General features: G+C 47.4%; 1 protein-coding gene across 3 annotated transcripts in view; it reads left to right on the top strand.

Moving 5' to 3' along the window:
* The window catches only part of Moe (moesin), a 188,547-nt gene that overhangs the window by 98,384 nt on the left and 66,912 nt on the right, over positions 1 to 23,251 (top strand). Inside the window, exon 1 of one of the 3 annotated variants that reach the window (XM_075895381.1) lies at positions 7,099 to 7,140. The exons of the other annotated variants lie outside the window; for them this stretch is intronic. The gene's annotated coding sequence lies outside the window, so the exon portion shown is untranslated. Of the gene's footprint in view, positions 1 to 7,098; positions 7,141 to 23,251 lie in introns of those variants that run through there. 3 annotated transcript variants of the gene reach the window in all.

Below are 23,251 nucleotides of genomic sequence, written 5' to 3'. Positions count from 1 at the left end.
ATGATAGTGAAACATATGACATTAGAGTTCTCAGAGTGAAGTTTGCCAATATAAACCAAGTCCTCCTTTAGTGTACCTATATGTCTCAATCAGTTGAACTGGCGCCCTTGCAGATGGACGAAAAGTAGCGCATAGTGATTTTACCAAAACCATCTTTCTTACCACCCGCCAGTGTGGTACAGTGCACTGTTACGGTGCTCCATTGCTGGCCCACAGGTTGCGGAATCGAATCCCGGTCGTGTCTCATAATCATGTCGTGGTTCTCATAATCGTCTCTCATGATCACCTTGTCGCCCAAAGAAGATCATGATGGGAATCAGTTTTTTCTGTTTATTTCATTTTGTGCTTGCGATGATGACTCCATCTTTTCAGTGATTGACTCGCCTTTGAGTTCTTCTAGAAAATTTGTCGTGCATAGGTCAGTGGTCTTGTGGTATAGTCACAGTCGTTGTGGCTTCTGAAATTTTCGAGCGTGTTCTTCCAACGTGTGAACGGAGAGAGAACCAAGGCACCAGGAACTTGGTGGGTCCCCTTGTCTGAACTTTCTTTTACAACAACCACACATGTCTTGCAGAGAGCTCTCTCCTGAAATTTGGAATGCACCAGCCAGGAAAACATTTCTTTCCAGTGAGGTTGTAACTTCAGTTTGCACTTACTAACTGAGGGAAGGCTGTAGTTAGCGCCTGGTTTCCATGGCGTCATTGGCAAACGTCGCCTATAGTCTCGTCGTCCTGCAACTCCTGCAGTGTCTTGGCTCGGTTAACACGTAAAAGACCAATGTCCTTGTCAGGAGTCGTGGTTTCTGTGCACGCATCATGCGCTCCGATTGGTTTTCAGGAGTTCTTTCGGCACACGAGTCATATTCAGGCAGAACTACAGCTGGGAACCGTTTCTTCGGCTGCTGTAGCTATTCGGCTAGTCTTCGGTTGTGCACTGGGAGCAGCGTCGCCTTTCGAGAAATAATCATCAAGCGTTACCACACGGCGTTTAGGCGTGGTCGTCGAGTCTCATAGAAGGGCTCTGATTGACACAGAACACGAACTACTCAGCAATACGTGTATGCAGCGTATCTCAATGGGTGACTTCGCATTGCTAGGAAGCCACGCGCTCAGCGAAGTTCAGCCAGTGACGCACTCAATGCGAGAAAGGAGTACTTTAGCGACTGTACATGTCGGCTGGTGAAGTTCCGCCTTAAGCACTAGCGCTCGTTTCTCCTCTGGTGGAAATATTCGCGGGTATGCATTTCCTCCACTTCCCTTCAGGTGCCGGTAAGGTTGCGCCTGGCCATTATCTTACACTACGCGCGAAACGTCTCGCGTTTGTCATTGCACCCTTACAGAAGGCTGGTAGTTTATGTTGCGTTGTGATGACATACCACAAACCTGAATGAACGCGAAGGAGTTTATGCCAGCGGTGAAATTCCAGCGACTCGCATCAGGAAGGAAGAAGGAAGGAAGGAAGGAAGAAAGTTTAAGCGGAAACACAGGGAGGTTAGCCAGTTCTTAGACCGGCTGGCTACCCTGTGCTGGGGAAAGGGGTGAGGGGAATGAAAGATGGTAAAAAGAAATGTTGCGAAGAGAGAGAGAAATTACAAAAAAAATTGCGACAGAGGAAAGGCAACATCAAAGAGTATAAGACACTAAAGTCTGTCTCTGAGGCCAGTTGTCCGCAAAAAGCGTAGCAAAGCTTTCAAAGCCTTCTGGGCTGAGGATGGGCTCGGCCAATGACCCAGAATCCTTTGTTCCGACAAAGGCGTCAGAATGCCCGAAACAGGCATGGATGGTACACAGTACAGCGTATACAAGTAAACTCGTGTTGGATGCGCTGGCAGTTTTCGCCGGAGTTCACGCGTCCTGAGAAATTGATTATGGTGTACTATGCTCTGAACAAGACCAGAGTTCATTCATTTATCACTATAGTGAACCGATCGCTCGAGATTTTGTGTGGTACGAGGTTTCTCCTGTTCGCGCCGGCGTAAGTGTTGCAAACATGAACGCACGTGCTGGTTAGAACAGTGTATAAATGGCATACCTATGCTGCGTGGTGAAATATCCTTTACAGTTCTGAATCTGCTGACGTAGAGGGAAATGACGGCTGCACGCTTACAAACAACGGAAGACACCTTGCCGCTACGCTATCGTTTCAGGAAGCATAACGACGAAAGCTACTAAAAAAAAACGATAACTTCACGCGTTTTTGCAGGTACTTAAGTTTTCTTGCTCATATACGCAGTTAACCACCTCCGTGAGCGAACAAGATATCTTTATGTGAGTAGGTATAGTCTGGTCCCTTGTGCATTTTCAATTGAGATCAAGTGAACATTTCTCCACAATGAAAACCTCTGCGGTTGGAGTACTTCATTACTATCAAAATTCACAGTACAACTGTAATGTGAACCAAGGTTGCGAGAAAGTCAGCCCGAAAAACAACGCATGTGAGATCGCGTTGCCAACGTCCAGCACAACTTAAAAAAATACTTATTGCCTTTCGCAAGCATGTTTCGATGTGAGCAGTAAAGTAAAAAAAAATGTTGACTAAAAGCTATCACTGTGTCAGGGCGGCGTGACATATGGAGCTTTAACATAAAAATGATTCCCATAGGCATTTCAGTCACAAACATCCACAGTAATAAGTTCGCTCAACAAAGTAAGAAAAAGCAAAGTGTACTTATGAATGCACAAAAAACATGCTGCGTATACCTCTCATTCCACGCTGTAAGTGGAGTCGCCTTTGAGTTGTGAAATGCACTTCGCCCTGACGAGGACTGCTGCGCCATCTACGCTTAACATAGATTGATGATTAACGATGTCCTCTGTGATCGGGCGGGTTGTCGCAGTGATGCGCTTTCCAAGACTAGTCCATTAAATGGTGCGTCGAGAGGCCGCTGCTCCGAACGGCCACTGTACCAGACGTTTACTGTATTTTACTGCGATTACTTTACATTTACTGCCTTATATGCCAGGGAAGGTGAGTGGGGAAGGGGGAATTCTCATTATCTAGATATACTCGTACATGGACACGACCTTCTTAAACTACCGCCGGTATAGTCACGTCACAGAGGAAAGCTCATGCCTGTGTCAAACCCCCTTCCCCCATGATTATATTTCTGGCTACGCCCCCTGACGACAAGGCACTCACATCGACATCATCTATAGGCACTCTCGGTGCATGTGCAGTGAACCACAATTCGTACATATATGAGAAACCCGCGCTTGCAGCATCACCAGCATCTCTGCTTATGAGCGACGTTATAACCGAAAGTTTGCCAAGGCGGCATCGCCGACGAAGCATTTTCCTTCCGCACGAGAACCTGATCCCGTTGCTTACCGCTGCGTTGTTTGGAGACCGTCATGCGATAGTCTCCGCGTCGCAATGACTCCGTTTAGTCTGCGCTCGGCCGAAACGAGCAGCCAACAAAAAACAGGCTCCGATTCTCGGATCGGCCGCCGCTATCTCGCGAGGCGCATTGTGTGCGCATTGTATCACGATCGCCTGCAATCTATGAAGCGCCATTCGATACCGGCGCTCGTCGATCGCTGGCCTGCGTGCGCGCGGATCGCTCTCCCGTCACGTAGCTGTAAACTTCCGCCGAGGTATGCCTCGCAAGGCCAAGGTGCCGCTGTTGCTGTCGGGGTCAAAATAAAAAGAAACCGAAAAAGACAGCGAGCGAGTCGTCCGTGCCGTGTTTTTCAGAGGGGTGTGTGTAGGTGTGTACGCTCGAAAGTCCCCCTCGTTGTTTGTTCACCATGTGGGTGCGCCGGCTCCGTCAGATGGCGACCTGGGTGCCGCGGCGTAATCTCTACTGGGCTGTGGCAAATACGCGTGACACTGCCGTGGCTGTGACGTCAAAAATACACGCGCCGCCCACGCAGTGGCGTCGGCGTGCGTCAGCCTTCGCGCTCCCATGCCTCAGTCCAGAAAAGATCAAAACTCGGGGAGCAGCGCCGAGATTTTACTCCTCGCGAAAAGGGTGAAAGTGGAGGGAGAGGCTGTTCTCGTGCGACCGTTAGTGTACTCCGATTTGGGTGCTCGTTAAAGAACCCCAGGTGGACGAAATTTCCGGAGTCCTCCACTACGGCGTTTCTCGTAATCATATGGTGGTTTTGGGACGTTTAAGCCCACAAATTTACGCCCACCGTTAAGGGAGTGGAGGAAGTGGGGCCCCCATAGGCCTGCTTTTTCGCATTCCATAAAGGGGAGGGGTGCCATGTGACGTCCAATGTATCAAACATGAACATTGAACATGTAACATGAACATGACTATGACCTTTCGAATCTGCATAGCTCAGGAAATCAATGCCGTATTACTGACTAACTAATTAGTCATTTAATTTAATACTTAGGGTGCTACTGAAATACGATTACTTCCTTTTTCTTGCACAGATTATTATCAGTGGTCGGAAGTTAAAGCGCCTGAAAATCAACATTCGGGCAACTTGATTTGATATGTGGGGTTTAACGTCCCAAAACCACCATATGATTATGAGAGATGCCATAGTGGAGGGCTCCGCAAATTTCGACCACCTGGGGTTCTTTAACGTGCACCCAAATCTGAGCACACGGGTCCACAACATTTTCGCCTCCATTGTAAATGCGGCCGCAGCAGCTGGGATTCGATCCCGCGACCTGCGGGTCAGCAGCCGAGTACCTTAATTAGCCACTAGACCGCAGCGGCGGGGCACATTCGGGCAAGTTAGAATTCATTATGCATGTTGCAATCAGCAGCGCCAAATGAAATGGTCTGTGTTCCTTTTGTCCCCGTTTTTTTTCTCTCTCTCTTTTGCGTTGCCTGCTTAAACATGTATGGACGTAGATAAGACGATATATAGCCTTTCTTCATGCAGAAATGTATTTGCGATTAACAATGACTCTATTTGGCATTTACAGGGCAACAATATCTGCCGAGTGTATTCATATACAAATGCGCGTCACAAAGGCAACCGCGTCAGCACCGCGAATAACTTTTGGTGACAAACTCAGAATGCAGTCAAGCTATTGGCTAAAGTACGTTATGAACCGTCCACTGAAACGTGTTGTGAGACAGTGTTGCCAACCCGGCGAACAAGCACATGAGTCTCTTCCGGGACAAATATTTGAACAATATACCCCAGCGGGATGGGGCGCGGGAAGCGGTATATAAGCGACAGCTCTGATTGCTCGGCATAGCAGGAATGAAGCCGGGAGGGACCAGGAAGCAGTGACTCACTGTACAATACCTCACTAATGCATGTTTCACAGAGTGGCCGAGTTCTTTTACAAGGGCGATTGTTGTCATTGTATTTGTATGTTAGTAGCTTAGTGGAGGTGGTACAGTCATGGAGTAGCACTGTGGCGGTGGGTGGGCTGGAGGTAGTAGTAGGGGCTTATGATGCGGCACTGACGTCTTAAACAGTCGTCTTAAACAGTAGTAGTAGTAGAAGTAGTAGCTGTTCATGGTGGTGGCAGCGTTGGTGGTAGCAGTAAGTGGCGGCAGTAGTAGTATTAGTAGTAGTAGTAGTAGTAGTAGCACGAACCCTAAGCACGGGATGGCTCAACATGATGGTGCACCGCAAGTTGAACGATAATGATGTGATGCTTGACTGCACAATTGGCTGACACCCACCCTGAAGGGTTGGCCAAGAAAGAAATCACGAAAAAAGTGGACACATGTGAATTATACGGCCGTTGAGAAATTTCAGAACAATAAAAATTGATTATTAATCACAATTTACAAATTGTCGAGTTGTTGTTCTTATCCATAAATTACTCACACTAATCGAGAGTGGCTGATAATCGATTCAGTTGATATAATTAGCCCAACGTGGACAGTGTCACTGAGAAATCTAAGACCTATCAAAAGAAGTATTACTCTGGAGTTTGATAATTTAGTTAAAAAAAAAAAGCAGACCTTATTCGCCAGGGGTGGCGCCAGCGGGCGCACGGAAATTTTTGCTTCCCTCAGTTTTCGCCTGCCTCTCCCCGCCACTTACCTCTCCTAGAGTCAACATAGTCAAAGCAAAACGTATAAACGCACCATCTCGTTGTTATGCACCTTGAAGGAATTAACTCGTGGTAAGCACCGCTCATCCGGTAAAGAAATCCTGGCACCGCCCATGTGATTCGTCTCTTTGTTTCATTTTCCCTTCTCTCGTGGCGCGTACCTCCTGCGGGTAATTGGCCACAATTACCCGCGACCACTGTGATCACAAGAGGAAAACTTGTTGAACAAATGAATGAACTTCTAATTACAAAGTAGCTGAAGATTATCTCCCTCATTGACGGCCTTGCTCTGCGGCGCGACACCTTGCGGCCGTTGCGAGTCGTGACGTCACGTGCACAGGAGCATGCGCGGCTTCACAGAGAAGCAACCGATATCTACACGGGTGAAACTTCGAAGTTCTTTCTTTCTTTCTTTCTTTTTCTTTCTTTCTTTCTTTCTTTCTTTCTTTCTTTCTTTCTTTCTTTCTTTCTTTCTTTCTTTCTTTCTTTCTTTCTTTCGCACCCGTTTCTATCTTACATTAATCCCGATTAGCCTTTATATATGAGACATAATATAAGTAGGACACCTATACACATTTTACATATGCACACCATACAAATACTTTCCACTGAGCTGCTTCCCGCTGTGAAGCGAGGGGGGGGGGGGTGTAGTCCTTCAAAATCATGTCTTTTTTTCCCCCTTCGATTCCATGTATTTAACCTTTTCCAGCAAACTCAATCTACTCGCTTTAATTAGGTTCCGGGTGCAACCGAGTGCGTTCACGTGTACACCTTCCCAGACGGGGCATACTCATCAATGTCGTCGTCATCTACCTTCCTTACTCCGACGACACACCGACCTCTACGCCGGCCCTCCGTAGATCGCAGACTTGTGAGTGTGGGGTTTGGCTGGATTCCAGCGGGCCGGCGTGTGGAAGCGTTCGTATACACACGCCTTGACCGCATTTTGCCGCATTTTCCTGCTAAGCTCTGCCGCTGGCCGGCTCGCCTCTCGGCTGCTTGGTCGCAGTGTTCTTCCATGCCCGGAGAGTTTTTTTCTTTCGTTTTGTTTTGTCGCGTGTGTCCTCTCTTGTATGTGTGTATGGCCGCGTGTCACATTGGTCTGCATCAAGAAGTGGATGCTCGCTCCACTACTGACCCACTGGTGTTTTTGTGTGCTAGGTGAGTTAGTGAGTGAGTGAGTGAGTGAGTGAGTGATTATATATGCACGGATACTACATATACTTCTATGTACACTCACGTACTAACTAACGTATTGTTACTGACACTGACGTACTCATAATAATCCTAATAGTAATATCCAGAGTTTTACGTGCCAAGACCACGATAGGATTGTGGCGCACGTCGTAACAGAAGGCTCCGCAAAATTTCGTCCACTTGGGGGGAAATTGATTCTCAAATGAGAGAAAAGAAGAAAAAAGCGAGCCCCGTAACTGTCTGCATCAGAGTGAGAGTGCGACACCTCAAAAGTGGCTCACGAGGGAAGGGGGTAAGGAGGGATTAAAAAGAATAGAGTGAGAAGTGAAGATAAGACAGAGAAAGATGGGGACACGGTCGAAGTTGTCCGAGGACCGGGTCACCACTCGGAGAGCGCTTCACTGCGTCAGGAGATGGCGGAGGGCGAGCCACTCGGCCAGAGCTGCGCCGTCGTCGGAGATCGCGGGGGCACACAACCGTTCGACACGGAATCCAGCGAGCTATAGTCCCCCGCCCACTTGGGGTTTCTTAACGTGTACTTAAACCCAAGTGTAAACGAGCCTCTGTCCTTTCGCTTCCATCGATATGCGACGACCGTGGCCCGGACAAAGCCCGCGTCTTTCGGGCCGGCAGGGGCGCACCGGTATTCACCGCATCGCCGCGGCTGCTTACTCTTGTGCATTTGTGTGTGTGTGTGATGCATAAAAACAGTGATGTCACGAGTTAGTGCACTTAAGCGAATAAGTTAATGTATGAGCGGTCTTTTTTTTTTCTCTTTGCGGAAGAGGAAATAGGAGTGGTCTCGGCAATCGTGTGTTCTTTGATTCGAACGTCGCGGTTTCGATTCCAGCCGTGGTGGTCGCATTTCGAAGGAGTCGAAATGGTACAGGCCCGCGTACTGTGTGAAGCCAGCGCGCGCTGGCTTCACACAGTACGCGGGCCACACAACGAGATGGGTGAAATTCCCGGAACCTTCCACCATATACGGCGTTCCTCGCAATCATATCGTGGTTTTTGGGACGTGAAACACCAACAGGGATTAGGATCAATGTGTTCTTTGACGGTGTATGTGCCCGTCCATAAAACGGGTGAATGTGACCAACACATTATATTATTATTGTTACCGTCATCATCATCGTTGCCCGTCTTTCTGTGCAATCTAATGTAACCGTTGTGAGCAGAGGAACGTTCACAGTAACTGGAGCAGCATGTTTGCAGTCTCGTTTGCGTTGTGTCTTTAATTGCGCGCATATGCGCGAGCTGTTCCATTTCACCGCGACCGCGAACACCCCACCGCGGAGTCGATTTACGGAGTCATGACGCTTGCGCCTTGTCGGGCGCAGCAGTTGCTCGTGCTCGTTAAGTTCACTCGCTCAAGGGCTCGCGCTGCGCAGTTAACGGAGCAGTCTTTGAAAAAATTACGTGGCGTTTTTACGGCGTTTTTTCTTTTCTGATAACGGAGAGTATATAGAAGTGGGGAGGGTCCTTCAGCACTCGAGGTAAGTACAGTGTGTCTTCTGAACAACGCGATTTTGTTCTGTCACGTCTTATGTATCCGATTCGTCAACTTTCCTCTATTCGTCTGCTTTGTTTCTTCTGAAAACCCTGATCTCCTTCGCCATATAAACAGCGTATAGCAAACTTCTCGCGCGTTTGGTTGATCTTCCGGGATAGAGAAAGGGCCAGAAGGGTCTTCTTACAAGAATGCTATAAGACCAAAATCGACCTGTCGTTTCGTACCATCAGCCACTGCTCTTTGTTTTTAATATACCCCAACATTCCTATAGGCTACTTTCTCCTGCAAATTAGTCCGTCCGTTTCCGTGTCTCTAACGTAACGCCTTTCCTGCAAGAACACGTGGGGCTCCACACGAAATGCACAGGAGACATATAGCGACATTACATACACGGGGAATAACGATTAGAAAGTACGACTTACCAAATGTGTCGGAACTAAAACGTTCGAGTTTCTGAGCATGTATACGATACCGAAACTTCGTTCTCTGAAGTACGCGGGAACGTCAGCTCCCAACCTTTGGAGTGTGTGCAATATGGAACCCTCGACCTAACCCAAATATTCAAAACGTCAGTAGAGATATCAAGCTTTTGACCTGCAAAATACAGGTCGAAGGTTTGAATAGGGTGCAGATCGAAGATTTGAAGAGGATGCAGGTCGAACGATCGAATAGGGACTCCCTGAACCTTCCAAAGCATATGACGTCAAAGACGGCCGAAATTAGCACTTTTTTTTCTATGTTCACACCAAGCTACAAGCAGTGGAGCATAATAAAAATGATTGACGAAATAAATTTAATTTAAGAAATAGCACAGCTAGCACCGAGTCATTCAAGGCAGGGTCACGACAGAGCTTCTGGACACAATGCAAATCGTAGCTAGAGAAATATGTGCAATGCGAGACAGTATCAATATTTCGTTTTGTGTAACTATGGACAGAAAAAACACGCTATCCGAAGTCAGAAATATTATCACAACAAATCCTCTATGAGGTAACGTGCCTCATTTATTGACGGCCCGAGGAAAGATGGAGTTTATAAAAAAAAAATGGTACGCGAGGAGTAAAGTTTAACAGTGTGAACGCGTCCACGTCCAGTTTGAATCAAAATTCGATTCCTCAAGTAAGTTTCTTGGATAAATAACACAGTGTTAACGTATACTGAGACAATAACTCCAGCTCAGTTCCTGCAACAGTTCTTCTTCTAACATTTCGCGGTTCTCAATTATGCAGTGATTCGCGCAACAAGCGCAGTATCTTGTTGGGAATAACACAACTCCGCGACTAGCCCCAGAGCTTCCCAATCAGTGTTTCTTCTCGCATATTCATCAAGCGCCTCGTCCTCCTGGGGGCACGCCGGCTTTCCTCTGGCCACTCGGGATTTACGCCGTTCAAGGAAAGACGTCCACCGTTTGTGCGTACCCTCCAAGCTCGACGTCGAGGAAGTCGTCTCGGCTCGTTAGCGATCCACGCTGTCCTCCTGTTTGTTTTTTTTTCTCTTTCCCGTTCGTCCGATTTTCTTTTCGCTAATGGAAGCGTCTCTTCTTGCTCCCGTCGTACGCGGTACACACCCGAGTATCCCATCTTCGTGCCTCGCCGTAACCTCATAAAACTCCCGACGAAACAGCCTATTAACTTTCACTGCAGTGAATAAGACCCGTCATATGCAATGTGGCCTTGCGTCTCTATAGGCGTTGGACGACGCGGGTTCGATTACCGGCCGTCATGGCGGCCGCATGTCGATGGGGTTGAGGAATCTGATAGTAGAGGAATGCAGAAACGACCTACGTTTAGAATAGAACGACCTATGCGCTTTTACCACGGGCGTAGCCAAGGGTGGTGTGGGGGAGGGGGGAGGTTCAAACCCCCGAAAATTAGCCGTCCCTGGTCTCTGGCAAATCAATTCAGAAGCGTGCAAAGCTCCGCGTTTCTATGGACGGTATTAATACGGTTTCAGGTGCGGTGAGTTTTTTTTCGTTATGACGTGTTGAATTTCGTCCCAAATGATGCAGTATAGGTATACGAGTTTTCCAGACGTCACGAAAGGTTTTGATTCGCATGATGTCAAATATGATAATATGCGACGGCGCGAACCTGTGGCAAGTGGTCGATGTCGTATGTTTTCGGCACTCTTTCTGTTAAATTTTTTTTTAAAAGAAGCTTAGGAATATTTCGACACGTTAATGCAGGGCAAGCAAGTGCTGACACCCTTTTAGGATTCAAGGAATTGTTTCGTGGACTGTAACACTTAAGTTTGACTTTGTTGTTGTTGTTTTTTTACTAGCGGCCATCACCCGCACAAGTGATCGTGCGGGAGCACGCAGTTGCGGTTTTCTTAGCGATGGTGGCATTTGTTTGTTGCTCACAAACTGTTTCCTCTCTTTTGCTCAGCATTGAATGACCCTTCATTACTCACTCGTTCTTTTCCCACTGTTGTGGACGAAAGTATAACTGTTTACGGGAAGGTGCTGGTACAAAAAAAGTGATGCTGATTTTTAGAGGCCAGCACGCGCTTCATTTTCTTTACTTCTTTTTAGAGTCGTGGCGCTTGAGTGGATTGCGGAGGCGATAAAGTGAATGTAGTTGGTTTCTTCTGTCGATGAGGCACCAAGCGCGCCTGGGCTCGAGCCTATTTTGTGTTTACTTTTTTAAACATTTTTCTTTTTTTTCAAAATTTTGGCTGTAGTTTGCATAGATAAGCAGCAAAATTGACAGTTGTAGAAACCTTAGACAACCGCAACAACGTCGTTTAATATTGTTTTGATTTTAGAAGATGATGAGCTAACTTGTATATATTAGTTTCAGTTTCAATTTCAGTTTAAGTTTATTTACTTTCATATAAAACATACATGCTTACACAAGTATATAGAAGGAGGTCCTAGATCACTTGGCTGAAGGGGGACCTCCTGTCAGAAAATGTGTTTAATATGTACAAGTAAAATACAACTCTGTCAACAACGTGGAATAAGCTATACAAATAAATGTAATACAGACTAAATATAGTCAAATTTTAACAATCATAAGTAGAACAAAAATAATGCTTGCAACATTCTGAAAAATAGAAAACCCCCGAAAAATATTGACTAAATGAACAAAAGATTGATCAAAGCAAGAAAAATAAAGCTGTAGCACAATTTAGAGCACACACGAATATGAACAGATGTAGATAGTATTACACATCTTAGAATGCTACGATATCCAGAAGAAATGTGAATAACGTGTGTTTTTAAGAGCTAATGGTGAAGACTGCTTAAGTTAATAGAAAGACTGTTCCAGGTCTATGATGATGGCTGTACATATACACATGCAGAACTTAATTTTGCTGCTTACGATTCCAGTCAGCGGCAAAAACTCAATGCGCACATTCATTTTACTTTTATCTATGTTGACATCGAGAGTGCTGGTGACTGGTGCATTGTTCTATGAGTAGATAGTGCTTTTGGGTCATGTGCAGCGTCACGTGCGTGGCCTGAAAGGACTCAATGTAGATTCGGTACAGGGCAGAGGAGTAATCGGGGGGGGGGGGGAGGGGTCAAAACTCTCCCCCCCCCCGGAAATTTTCAATTTTGCTTGCGATGAACACACGCATACACGCAAACGCACGCACGAACATACATAAAGCATATAGTTGAACGATCCCCCCCCCCCCCCCCCCGCAACAATACAAAAAAACTTTCTGGCTACGCCCCTGGTTCAGTTGGTAGCACATCAAAGCCTGAAACATATAACACGCATATGCAAGGAAATGACACTACAATATCATAATTACAAGACACAAAACAACGTAACGTATTCTTTAAGATGAAGATTTTTCAGGTCGTTATCTTTGGACTTCAATAACATACATGAACGCCCGGAAAAAGTGAGCCAACGGGGGGGGGGGGGGCTCCCCCCCCCCCTAGTAATTTGTTATCTTTCTACGCAGTCTCGGTAAGCTACACAGCTAGATTAACCACCACCCACGTCCCGCAAAGCTGTGTGAAACGACCATCACGAAGGCATGCTGCAGTTTCCCGCCAGTTAACTTTGCAAGTTAGCTAATCTTGCCGCGCATTTCACGGCAGTGAAAGATTGGCTGCGTGTGCTGGATGCGAGTGCGCTTGCATGTGGTAAGTGTCCCGGCACGTACGGTGGGCCTGGGCGGACAGTACGTGTAGGGCCTGTCCACGCGCTACCCGCACAGCCGCAACGCACGTGCCAGGACACCTGTCGCACCCAAGCGGAGAGCAAACGAGCGAATCGGCGACCCTCTTTCACCCTCTGCGAGGGTGCGGCAGGTGTCCCAACACGTACGTTGCGGCAGTGAAGGTAGCGCGTGGACAGGACCGCACAGGATACCGTAGCCTGCCCCGCACTGCCGCAATGCACGTGCCAGGACACCTGTCGCACCCAAGTGGTGGTGGTAGTGGTTAGAAGATGAGAAAAGGCACCTAATTTCTGCAACCCGGTCGGGAGCACGGCGCAGTGCCTGCGGGGAAGGGAAAAGGGAGAAAAGTGGAAAGAAGAGGAAAGATTAATTGAGCAGTGGAACGGTCGTCATCAACAGAAGCAGCAGTCCAGAAGCAAGGGTAGGGGTGGCAAGGGCCCCATCCTCAGTGGTAGAGAGCAAACGAGCGAGTTGGCGACCCTCTTTCACCCTCTGCTTGGGTGCGGCAGGTGTCCCAACACGTGCGTTGCGGCAGTGAAGGTAGCGCGTGGACAGGACCGCACAGGATGCCGTAGCCTGCAGAGCGGCTTTCAATAGCCAAGCTATTGAAAGCCGCACTGTTGTATTGTCGGCTGCATACACTTCGTCTTTCCTTGATGGGCCAATCTGAAGCAAACATTGTGGTCGTAGCATCACGTAGACATGAAACGCAGAATGCCGGAACGTATACAAACTCCCGTATCACTTCTTCACCTGGTTCCTTCCTATTCATGGGGCGGAGGACGTGCTCAACAAGGCGTGAAGGAAAAGGAGCCTAATTTCTGCGTTTTGGACGGAAGCACGTTTGTGAATGGCAAATCTGAGGGGAGGGGGGGGAGACCGACTGCGGTAGTTCGCCATTGTCCTTGCAGCGTCTGGGGAGAGAACGAAACCCGTAGCACGGGCATCCAAATGTCAACAAAAGCCTACTCATCTTCAGACGTTGCTTGTACGCGACGGCTCCACATACTTTGTCGTCGTTCTATAGGTGCATCCTACAATACGCCAAGCCGAGAACACGCATGACAGCTGAGAGGGAATGGAAAGTGCCGTGGAAACGTTCGCCGTATAGAGAGAGCCCTTATACGAATGGAGCCCGTATTTCGAGTTAGGGGCTGGACGTAAATTATTTTTGTTTAATGGGTAAGCGTTCGTTTTGTGTTAACTCCAACATGTCAGTTCAAAGTACGCGTGAATCGCGTAGAAGTGCTCATATCAAACAATTTTCGAGCTGAATTTAACTAAATTCGTCAGGCAGCCTCTGAGAGAGAATATTGAATTACATCACTTAACATAATGTTTAAATTTGAAACTTCAAGTTAGTCTAAAATATTCGCAAAAATATGTCAGTTTGAAATAAAAAGGACAATGCCTAGAGCTCCATGCTTCTTTGTCTTCATAGCTGTCATCTTTATGGACCCGTATAGGTGCTGTCTACACAGACTTATCCTTGTTGTGACGTCATCCTTGTGATGTCAGTGTCGTCCTTGTGATCTTAGTCGATTCGTCACGTTCCGCCAGTTCTACATAGCAGGTTTTTTTGTAATCCGTGTCTTTTTTTCTTGCTTTTGTGTTTTTTAACAATAACTATCGACATTACTGCATTCGAATGGGTTAAAATAATCCTTCTGCAGCACACATCATTACCACTTCGACAGTAACTACAGAGGCAAAATAACTTTTACGTCGTTTCTTGTTGTTCCTACGCTTGTCTGCGAGCCCGAATAACGTCTCATTGGAGTTAAACTACTACGAACAGCACAAGTTGTCGGGGCGTTGGATCTACGACAAATGCCAATTTCTGCTGTATCAGGACTTAATTCTTGTAATCAAGCTGCGTGGTGACTGTATAGGTCGGAACGCCAAGTGAAGTATGGATCGTTTATTTCGAATTTACATTCTCAGACAAAGCGGGGATATAGCTTTATCGAACATCTCGCGTCCAGCAAACTTTTGCTGTTAGTATTTAGTAGCATGGTGTAGCATGCCTTCTCCGTATGGGTGGTATTTGGTTCAAGCATAAGATGCTTTAGAACCAGTTGTGTGAGTACGACGGTAATTGTCTTCTCAGTGTACTACCGTATGCTTTTATTTCTGTGTAACAGCATTTACGTCTGCAACACCGCACTTTTCCATTGACCCAGATAGCGCGCGCGTGATGGAATACCCGATTGCATTGTTTTCTGTGTATAGATCTGTTCGTTAGTATCTGCCAATGCCCACCTCTCTTTTTCGAGTGAAACGTTGAGGTGTCTTTGTGCCAACAAATCCGCCAGAATCGGTCATGGACGGTATACGCTTTCATATATAACTGCCCTCCTTTTTTTTTTTTCTCCTTCTCCGATAAAGATCACTCGTTTTGATCTGTTCTTTCCCGTAACGACGACATTCGTCACAATGCCTGATTTAGTGCATGCAGGCGGTGGCGGCACCTATAGTTTCTCACCTTGCCGATACAATAAAACGGTGGTAACGCGAGATATCACGCGAGCTTGGTTTCTGTCGCTCGGATTTCATTAGGCTCAGTGTCCTTGGCTGTCACAACAGAATGACTTTTCGTTTGCTTCAAGTCACAGCAGAGCTCTGCATTGGGCCACTCTTAACCAGCGCCACCTCCCCATTTTTTTTTTTTAAATCTTTGATAAGAACAAGTTCAGCCTTCATGACCGAGCAGCACGTAAACAGCGCTGCTCATTACTGCGCAGTCGTAAAGAGTCGATGCGGAATGTCCTGAAGCCTGATGAATTCCGCAACAAAAGCGTATGCAAGTCCTCGCCGTGTTGAGGTCTTTCATGACCACGACGCGTACGCTACCCACCGTAATTACAACTCGATCAGCTCAATGCACACTGCAAGTTCTGGATTCCTTGGGGCGAGCCCTTTGCAAGCCTGTTTAACAAGGCCAAGAGTTGTATATAGGCTAGTTGGTTTGTTAAGAACGCGAGGGAGAGTTGTATCAGTTTTCCTTCAGTGGCGTTATCGCCAACCGAAATTAGTTTTTTTTTTTTTTTTGAGATGCTTCTAGTGTTTTGCGTTTTTTATGTCATACTTTGTTGCTGCGTATATCTGGTGTTAAGACGTTACTGTTTAACGGTCGTTGTTGTTTTTTTTTTTTGCCTTCTCATAAATTTGCGCATGGTGGCGATATTCCAACGTGGTGGCGATTGGGCTTGGGTCACTTCTTTTTATGTTTTCTTTTTTTTATGCTTCTTGTACTCGCAACCTGCGTTTACTCGAAACCTACCAGTTGCGAGTAAACGTTCGTATAGTGTCCACTTCTTCTCCTGTCGCTTGCGCTGCTTTAAATAATAACTTTTTTTTTTAACATCTCGAATTCCAGTCTACTTCTATAGACAACCGCAGAGGAACCGATCTCAAATATCTCCACATGTGCGCACGCACAACTGAAAATACACGTGTGCGCACAGATTCCACATTTGCGCATGCGTGTGGTTTTGAAGAGGACTAAACGCGGTCCGCGAAAAGGGGCGTCGATTGAGAAGGTCAGCTCGAGACTGAGGATCGCGCGGTCTCTCAGCGGTATCGTCTACTATACTCATTCGAAGCGAGGTCCGAGTTCGGGGGCGCATAATTCGGGAATATCCTCACCATGCGGCGTGACCGCTCGATCACTTCCACGCGTACACACAACTCAGCCCCGCGGTGGATCGAGATTTTAATTCCTCCGCAACTCCGCGCGCCAAGTCTCCCCCGTAACACGTACGGTGCTGCCAACGGTTTCGCCGCGACCAAAGGCAACCCGTGACCCCGATCGTGAGATCACGCATTCCTCTAACCGCGCAATGCGCCATACTCCGCACGGTTTAGCCCTTGTAAACCTTCTTTGCTCATCGGCCAATCCGATCCAATCCACTCGCCGTTGCTCGCGGTCTGCACGGGGTCAACTCCCGCCGAGTTGATCTAAGCTGCGGCCGCTAATGCGTGGCCTATAAGGCACAGTCTACAGTCGCCGCCGAAAGCGCGCCAACATTTCACGGTCTTCATTGAGTATGCGCGTACGCGCGCTCGCTTCGTGAGCGCCATTCTTGCACGAGCGCGTGCACCCGTATGGAAGACCACCGACCGCTATGCGCCGCCGCGGCCTTTCATCTGCATTCTAAATGGAAGACTTATGAGGTGTTCGGCTGGCGGGTTATCGCTCGGATTTTGGGCATCACCGTTCGTGCATTTCGGTGTTGAGAAGAACGTGGCGCGGTCTGGCGTGCATTGCGTGGGACTGTCCCTGAAGGTGACAAAGGTGCCTGTGCGGGCTTGTTGGTCGGTGATGACGTCAGCGGTTGAAGGCGAATAAAAAATGACAGTAATAAAAAGAGGAACACACACGCGCGCGCACGCACGCTGGTGCTACCGGCAGCAATAACCTTTTTTTTTCCTACACCAAGCCGATAAATAAACCCACTTTTTCACCCGGCGCCCAAGTGCACACTTGATACTACACAAAATATTTCGCCTTGTTATGAGTGTTAAAATTCTGCACTGCGAAGTGTTAATGTAGTCGCCGTGTGCAAAACAGGTTAATAGCAAAACTTACTGTTGCCAGTAGCGCCGGGGAGTGTATGTCTGTGTGCGATCTTGCTTTTGTCCCCGCCATTTCTGGCAATATACATGTAAACACACAATAAGTAAATGTACAACTGTGTGCAAAACGGGTCGCATGGCCTTGTACAGACAAGGAGACGGGTGAGATGGGTCACACCGCTGACTTTCTCTATTTCAGTTTGATCATGTTCCTCGTCATCTTTTCCTCGCTCATTCTGGCTGTGCTATGCCGTACGTGTTGCAGTTCGCAAACTACAAACCAGACTGAGCCCTCAATTTAATGTAGTGCTCACCGTCGAGACCTGTATTTGTAACCTGCGCGTGCCGTGTCATTCATTCGTTCATTCATTTTACAAAGACATATGCGCAATCGAAAGGTGCGCAAATGTCCACAGAGCGCACAAGACGATTGCAGCATGACTTGTGTCATGATGAGTGTAGGGTGGGTAGATGTTCACACTGTATTTGCGGTCGACCAAGAGCGCAAGACTTTTGTACTATTCTTCGCAGTCTATCTCGCTACACAGACCTCAGTCTTTCGCCAACGACACCAACGGCCGCTTTATTGCGCAATAAAGCCTCTTTATCGGATAACTGAAGTTTCAGCCACGCTTTGGTTCTTCTTTTTTTTCTTTCTCGTGTGCATCTTTATTGAGCCCGAGGAAGCATCCAACACACTTTTCGAAGCATCCGCTCGCAAAAGCCACATTGGAAGTCACTGAGTACCACAGGAAGTGAGTCACCGCGTTAACTTCCCGCTGGCGTATTTCCGCGCTGAAAGTATACATGCTTTATCTGTCGACTCCGGAAATGGAGTCGCTCTAAACCGCTTGTTAGAAAGGCTGATGTGTTCGTAACACGGGCGACCTTGACTGTACGGTGACATGCCGTGGATCTCGCAAACCATGCATTGCTCGGGACATCGGCTGTGGAACCCGTATTGCGTCCACAACGTGGGGAGGAAAAGTCACGAAGTCGCTTATGCATTCGCCTAAGACATCTCGAAGGCGAATGCAATGTTCCTTTATTATTGTAATACAGGGTTGAGAAGATGTTGGCAGCTTTGTCTAGCGCCGTCTACTTTTTTTAACAGACAATAGGATTTGTGAAACTCACAACAATGGAAAGAAAGGAGAAAAAATAATAAAGAGGCAGAGTTCGTCGAAGTCCATTCACAAAGCAACACAAAACGCGGGCTCTCTCTCTCTCTCTCTCTCTCTCTCTCTCTCTCTCTCTCTCTCACGCACACACGCGCACACGCGCACACACACACACAGACACACACACACACACACGCACACACACACACACACACACACACACACACACACACACACACACACACACACACACACACACACACACACACACACACACACACACACACACACACACACACACACACACTGTACTATCCCGTCACCTAACACTATCTCATAGCCTCGTCTGTGCTGTACATAACACTACACATCGTCCATTTACATAGCAGCAATGAAGTTTGCTAAGGCCTGCCGTAGGAACATGGAAAGAGTTCGCATATGAAGTGACGCATAACGCGACATTGTCGTGTGAAATTAAATGGATAACATCAGTCGAAAGAGGTTTCCCCAGTAATTTCCGAGTATACCACTCTCGTGTAGATACTTCCTGACTTTATCATTTTAGTGTTCTTTTTGTTAGGCGATTAATTGAGCCCGTTCACCGAAAGCCCTCAGCACCTAACGGGATCTTGCACTGCCTCGAAGATTGGAGGCGTTGGAAGCTTTGTTCCCATGCACCGCGTTGTGGTGCTTTTGGCATAGACCCATTTTTTACCAAGCGATGATGCCTTGTGATTACGTCCTTTCCGCGTCGTCCTGATGACGTCACAAAGTCCAACGATTGTAGCGCCGTAAAGTCATCGTCACATGATTTTCTGCATTACTTGGTGCTGACGCCACCGACGCTCACGGACACTTCTCTCGTTTGACGAGTCATCTAAAGCCTTTAGCACTTATGCTTCCATTGACGCCCGTGAAGATTGCGCATTTGAGGCCCCGTGCTTTCCCAAGATAAACCTTCGTGGCTTCTACCCCGGAAGGTTATCAAAGGAATGCATTTCATCCGATCTTCGTTTCAGTGCGAGATGTCCTTGAATATAAAACCGGAGGTTCTGTTTCAATCTGTTTTTCTTTTAACAGCGAATCTTGGGGTGATTCCGGGGTGCGTTGCAAAAGCTAGTGGTCTGCGTCACAAAAAGCAGGTACGTGCCAGGCAGCTTCTAGCATAGCTCATAGCCATGCATGGTAATGTCTAGCAAAGGAGTGGGAAAGGGAAGTGAAGAGGCGGAGGACTGCTTTTAAGGTGAGGAGGAGGGAAAGAAAGAAATTAGAGGGTAAATCCTAGCGTAACCATGCATGGTTGTTTACACGCCATTCATTCATTCATTCATTCATTCATTCATTCATTCATTGGTTCATTCGTTAATTAATAAATTAATTAATTACACGGTGCTGCGTGAGCCGAAGTATCATTTCAACGGCGCGTCTCTGTGTTGCCACTCTCAGCGCTCAACACCGCATCTCTTGGGCGCAGGTGATTGCAACACCACTAGGTAGGTTAGGTCAGCTCTATACTCGTTTACTATTACGTATTCAAACGTTCGCACGGCGACCTTCAACGCACAGGTATACAGCCGTGGTGATGCAGAGGGTAATACGTCACGAAGTGTGGTGTGCATGTTGAACAGTCATGCACGTTCGGTCGACGAGAGCGCGCCCACGTTGAATGCTGGGTGTATTGTGTTGGCTACTTTTTCTACGTTACGCTGTGGAAATGATCACGTGCAGCTCTCTCCAATGCGATCCACGTGCGGAAGCGCTTTCGGCGAACTCAGTTTGTCGATATGAATGTATGAGACATCTATCTATCTATCTATCTATCTATCTATCTATCTATCTATCTATCTATCTATCTATCTATCTATCTATCTATCTATCTATCTATCTATCTATCTATCTATCTATCTATCTATCTATCTATCTGTCTGTCTGTCTGTCTGTCTGTCTGTCTGTCTGTCTGTCTGTCTGTCTGTCTGTCTGTCTGTCTGTCTGTCTGTCTGTCTGTCTGTCTGTCTGTCTGTCTGTGCATCTACGACTTTGTGCTCTCCGAGCCGTTTTGTCTGTTTCTTAGATACAGCCAAATGAATTCAACGGACTAACGTCCGCTGCGGTAGAGCTGCGGTTATGGTACTCGGCTGCTGACCCGAGTGGTATCCCAGTCGCGAGTGGTATCCCAGCCGCGGCGGTACATTTTGAGAATCGCGAAACGCCAGAGACCCGTGTGTTGTGTGATGTCAGTGAACGGTAGAGAACCGCAGGTGGTCAAAGTTTCCGGAGTCCTCTACTACGGCGTCCCTCATGATCATATCGTGGTTTTGCTATGTAATGCGACATAAATTATGTATTACAATATTAGGTTTGCCACTGAACTACGTTGCGATGCCATCTGACGGCAGCTCAATCACGCTTCGCGTTTGAAACCTTTTTTTAGTGAGTACCACTCCTTTTTTGTTCCTCGCACATACATACATACATACATACATACATACATACATACATACATACATACATACATACATACATACATACATACGTACGTACGTACGTACGTACGTACGTACGTACGCACATACATACATACATACATACATGCATGCATACATACATACATACATACATACATACATACATACATACATACATACATACATACATACATACATACATACATACATACATACATACATACATACATACATATGTGGGCTGGCCTGCTCGAGCAATGTAGCATCCCACCTCCTTCTTGAACAAAGGTAGACCTTAAAGCACTGCGCTTTGCTCCCTCCTAATGTTTCCTTCCCGAATTGATTTATATCGGCGGAAAAGGAGGATCTCTTTCTCCCCATCCTCGCTCACCATCTCCACACCCACCGCTGTTGTTTTGGCTCGTCCGTGGTTTATTATGCGTTCGTTGCCGCGCGCTGCTTGGTTCTCTGCGTGGGCTGCGCACTTCGCCCCCCAACTCCGCATGTAGCTGACGGCGGTGGCGTCGCGATTTGTAGAAAGCGTGAGTCACTACAGCGGCACGGAACTGCGAGCCGAGTGCACATGTGGTGATGGACTGCTTGCTAGATCCGCGAGCGCGCCTCGCCTGATAGTGCTTGCTGTGTGCGCGCTCCTTTCATTTCATATATATCTTCACTTCTTTTTTTTCGGGCTTCGTAGTATTCGTGGCTTTACCGGGTGTGTGTCGCATTCGCGTGAAATCTATAGAAGGGTGCGGCAAAGGCGGCAAAGCAAAGTGCGATATATGGGCGTGTATAGTTCGACTGCTTTGAAGTACAGTATATCTAGCGAGACCTCCCTCTGCAGTATAGCTGGCAGCAAGCTTAACTTCGCGAAGGATCCTGAAAGGGTTTGATTGATGCCAGTGCCGCGTAGGTTTGGGTGCTATTGACCAGAGTAACGCATCCAAGCATACCGAGGTATCATCTCGGCAGAATTGCCCAGCGTTTTGTCGCTGGGATCAGTAAAATCATTCCATGCCACGCTACGGAGCGTTTGAGTTAGGCGCGCTGACGACTGTATTTTGTAATAGGCTGTTTTTGAATAGGGCTTGGGGCCCCAAAGCTGTATGCGTGTACTCGCTTTGGGTCAAGCGGAAGCTGAGAGTTTTCCAATAGGGTCTGTGGCGATTCAGAAAGTCTAGTCTTGGCCGATGGCCGTCGCTTCGGTGACTCTATGTTTGTTTGACTCAAAGCTTTTGGGGTATGGGCTTTGGGGCTCTCGCTGAATTCGAGAAATAGCGTCTGCAACGCAAAACCCAAACGCTGTACGGGTATCGCACATGCGCAGTGGTCTCTATGCTATTTCTTTGGGGCCCCTATTCGAAAACTGCCTAATAGTGTTGTTTGTAGTAGCGGGAACTGAGGTGTTCCGGTGGATTATTAGGATTTGAGTTCGCGCCCAATTGGGATTCTATAGCTTAGTTACACACGCGTGATGATGTAGAACACCGGATACGTGCGAAAAGTTGTGACGCTGTGTGACGTTACGCGTTGTCGTCAAGGGTGATCGGATCGGCTATCGGTGCGGCGTTCGTGTACTCTACCGTGAGGTCGTGCCTTCCTGAGTGGCCAGCAGCGTTTCGTATCTCTTGGCAACATAAAGAGGGCACTCAATTGCCTTGTCTACCTTGTCTATTGTTGCCAAAGTTTGGGTTACGCACGTGTCGTCTGGTTTCTGGGGAGTGTCAGATAAGGTATGTATTCACGTTTACTGTAATGGTTGGTGTGGCGTTGTATCTCGGGCGTGTGTACGCGCTATCCAGTCTAAGGCCAGGTGCACGATTGCGAATGCCGAAGTGTCGTCAAACTGGCAAGCACTGAGATCAGGCTATATAGTTTACGCTTGTACATAGCTTAAGGAAGCGCGAACATAAATGATAAAGAAGACAATATCACGAAAGAACACGGAACGATGCACCTGTGTTATTTGTTTGTCAGATTCCGTTCTGCTTTCAAGAAGCTGTATGAAACAGCTGCGCACACCGCATCGCTTTGTAGAAACAGAACGTGACGAAACGGAACGTGACGAAACGAAGGGCTAAGCGAAACCACTCTAGATAGTTAGTTTCTTTTTCCTTTTTTTTTTCTTTTCGTGGTGGTTACGGAGCGTGGAGAACGCGTCGAGGCATGAAACGGAATACTAGCAAACGCAGCGGAAAGCGAAAAGAAATATACGTCTGCTGTATAGGTACACACACGTCGCCCGCGGG

Source organism: Rhipicephalus microplus, chromosome 5, assembly GCF_043290135.1.
Source record: "Rhipicephalus microplus isolate Deutch F79 chromosome 5, USDA_Rmic, whole genome shotgun sequence".
NCBI classification, from domain to species: Eukaryota; Metazoa; Arthropoda; class Arachnida; order Ixodida; family Ixodidae; genus Rhipicephalus; species Rhipicephalus microplus.
Note: the sequence above shows the minus strand (reverse complement) of the source record. Positions and strands in the feature narration are given on the sequence as shown.